Genomic DNA, 3,555 nt, shown 5'->3' with positions numbered 1-3,555 from the left:
AATAAATTATTTTGAAGCAAAGTTTATATTTAATTTTATTTCTTTTTATCATTCTACTGTTCACAGTGTTTCAGAGGCTTGCTATTTAAGAAGTGTATGGCCAATCCTGCTTCCTAGTCTATCTTAATCAGGGAGCCCTATTAAAACTTGTCTACCATGCTCGCTTTGGCAGCACATATACTAAAATTGGAAGGATACAGAGATTAGCATGGCCCCTGCGCAAGGATGACACGCAAATTCGTGAATCGTTCCTTATTTTTTTGCTTTTCAAGGAGAGGAGCAAATGGGGGTGGTGGGGTAGGTGGGGAGAAAAGTACAACAATTAATGAATGGAATTCCAAAATCTCTGTAGATGTTCATTGAAATTAAAAAACTAAATAAATACATTTTAAAAACATACATATCTTGGGTCAGATGTACCTTTTACCTTCATCCTCATACATATTTGCTTTATTAAGCTTTAAAGAGGTCCTTTAAGTATATTTACTCAATATAATGTATGATTTGATTTCTTCAGGGTTATTTCCACAGGTATTTATTGTGGATCCTTGTGAAATGAAATCGTTGACAACTTAAGTATTTTTTCCATTTTTCATGATGTTGTTTATTGATCCAGTTGTGAAGATTTTTTATTTGTTTGGGTTTTTTTTGATGTTGAGATGTAATCCATAATGTAATCCATAAAGGCTCTTGTCTTTGATCTCCAGTGAGTGCTTTAAATCTTCAGCAAACAAGGTTGTGTCATCTTTATAATGAAAGTTGTTAATGAGTCTTCCTACAATCCTGATGTAACAGCCTCCTTCATATAGTCCAGTTTCTTGAATTATTTGGTACTGATACAATATATGTTGTTGTTGTTGTTATGTGCCATCGAGTCATTTACGACTCAGAGCGACCCTATGTACAAGAGCCCTAAACGCCGTTCTATCCTGTGCCAACCGCGCTGTCTCAAACACATTCATACCCACCACTCCACTCACAAAATCGATCCATCTCATTAAGGGTCTTCCTCTCCCGCGCTGTCCCTCCACTCTCCCAAACATGATGTCCTTCTCCAAAGACCAGTCCCTCCTTGCAACATGCCCAAAGGATGTCAGATGAAGCTTCAGAATCCTTGACTCCAGGGAACTCCAACACACACCTTTCCTGGTTTTAAACTGTACAGTATCTCATTTGCTCCGACAACTGCTTCTTTGTCTATGTGTAGGTGTTTCACGAGGACAGTTAAGATTCTGGAATTCCTATTGTTTCCTGTATCATTCATCATTTTATCTGATTCACACAGTTGAATGACTTTGCATAGTCAATAAAACCCAAGCTAATATTTTTCAGCCAAGATCCATGTAATGCCAGCAATTGATTTTCCTTGTTCCACAACCTCTTCTGAATACAGCTTGCATTTTTTGTGTTTTCCTTTTAACATTTTGCTACAATGACTTTAAAATCATTTTCCACAAAATTTTACTTTTGTCTGATGTTATTGATATTTCTACAATTTCTGCATTCTTTTGGATCACCTTTCTTTGGAATTGGTAAAAATATGGATTTTTTTCAGTTCTTTTTTCATTGTGAATAACAATAAAATTTGTTTTTCTAAATAAAAACAAGAACAAACTTGTCTACTGTGGTTTACTCTTGTGACATATGACACCCCAGTAGCATAGATTTCAACATCACAGCAAGCCAGAGTTATCTCTATACAACAAACTGAGAGACAAGTGTTGTACCAATTAGAACAATCTTTCCTCCAAACACAACAAATTGACAACTTATTTTGTAACCCTAATAAGAAATCAATCTTCACACCAGGCCTGAGGCCCAACAAACTTTTAATCACAAAAGCCCACTCACTGAGTCCTCATTGGTTGAAACAAGAGACTTTCAGCCCACAACTGTTGCCAATTAAATAAAAACACCAAACAGCCCACACTTGGCTGTTAATCAAATACAAAAAAATATTTTAAAACCTTCCTTCCAAGATCTTCAAACAAGAGTCATACCTATGCTAAGTAAATTATTTGAGAAGCTGGACTTCATGAAGAAGACCATGGCATCAGTTTGTTTTCTTGGTGGACCATGCTATCTATGTTCAAGATTTTTCTCCAGCACCACAACTCAAAGGCATCAATTCTTCTTCTATAATCCTTAGTCATTATCTACATAGCAAGTAATTGTGAAGATCATGGACTGCATCAGAGGCATCTTAGTCTTTAGACTGACGTTGTTGCTTTTCAGTACTCTGGAAAGATCCCTGACAGCAGATTTTCCTAATCCAACTTGTCTTTTGATTCCCTGACTTGTTGAATGTAGAACATCCTCAATCTCTTCTTCATCCATCATGGTGCTGCCAATTGGCCCAGTGGTGAGAATCTTCATTTTCTTGATGATGAGCTTCAATCCGTATTGAAGACTACAGTCCTCGACCTTCTGCAGCAAGTGCTTCAGGTCCTCCTCAGTTTCAGCAACCAAAGTTGTGTCATCTGCATAATGTAGGTTTTTTATAATATTCCTCCAACCCTGATCTCACATTGTTCCTCATAAAGTCCAGCCTTCCAAATGATCTGTTCTGCCTATAGATTAAAAATGTATAGAGACAGGACACATACGTGATGCGCTCCCTTCTTGATGTTGAACCATGCAGTATTTCCCTGCTCTGTTCTGAGGAATGAGGACTTAGAAGAGCTTTTCTTATTCAGAGTTTCTGTCCTTTCCAATTAAAATTGCCTTCCTGTCTCCTTGGAGAGGGAATATAGTGTCTGTATTAAGACTGTGTTAAACATGTAGATTACTTTTGCTTGGATTGCCTTTTTCCACAACGTTAAGTCTTGCAATTAGTGAACAGGGAAAATTTTCTCATTTAGTTGGGTCTCTTATTTTTTCTTGTAGTAGCGTTTTGTAATTTTCCTTATACAAGGATATGTGCCTCTAGTTAGCTTTATTCCTAAGTATTTTAAATTATGATTGGCTATTGTAAATGGTGTTGATTTTCTAATTTCCTTTCCTTTTCCTCCTTTATTATTATTATTAATTTTAATGAAAGTTTACAGAGATTTTGGATTTCTATTCATTCATTGTTGCACTTTTATCCCTGCTCACCCGTCCCCCCCCCCAAGTTCACTATTCCCTTTAAAAAGTAAAAGAAGCCCCCCCCTCCGGGTTCCCTCAGCCCTGCCCAGTCCAGCCCGGTCCCCGGGAGGATGAAGTTCATGTACAAAGAGGAGCATCCGTTCGAGAAGCGCCGCTCTGAGGGCGAGAAGATCCGAAAGAAATACCCGGACCGGGTCCCGGTGATAGTAGAGAAGGCTCCCAAAGCTCAGATAGGAGATCTGGACAAAAAGAAATACCTGGTGCCTTCTGATCTCACAGTTGGTCAGTTCTAATTCTTGATCCGGAAGCGAATACATCTCCGAGCTGAAGATGCCTTGTTTTTCTTTGTCAACAATGTCATTCCACCCACCAATGCCACAATGGGTCAGCTGTACCAGGAACACCATGAAGAAGACTTCTTTCTATACATTGCCTACAGTGATGAAAGTGTCTACGGTCTGTGAAGCT

At 38.3% G+C, this 3,555-nt stretch overlaps 1 pseudogene; it reads left to right on the top strand.

Moving 5' to 3' along the window:
• The first annotated feature begins 3,197 nt into the window (after positions 1 to 3,197).
• LOC102854359 lies at positions 3,198 to 3,551 on the top strand (annotated as a pseudogene).
• Positions 3,552 to 3,555: the final 4 nt, after the last annotated feature.

This window comes from Elephantulus edwardii, unplaced genomic scaffold (genome assembly GCF_000299155.1).
Source record: "Elephantulus edwardii isolate Elephantulus edwardi_28Jun2011 unplaced genomic scaffold, EleEdw1.0 scaffold00220, whole genome shotgun sequence".
NCBI classification, from domain to species: domain Eukaryota; kingdom Metazoa; phylum Chordata; class Mammalia; order Macroscelidea; family Macroscelididae; genus Elephantulus; species Elephantulus edwardii.
The sequence above is the reverse complement of the archived record's forward strand: the minus strand, read 5'-3'. Positions and strand labels throughout refer to the sequence as shown.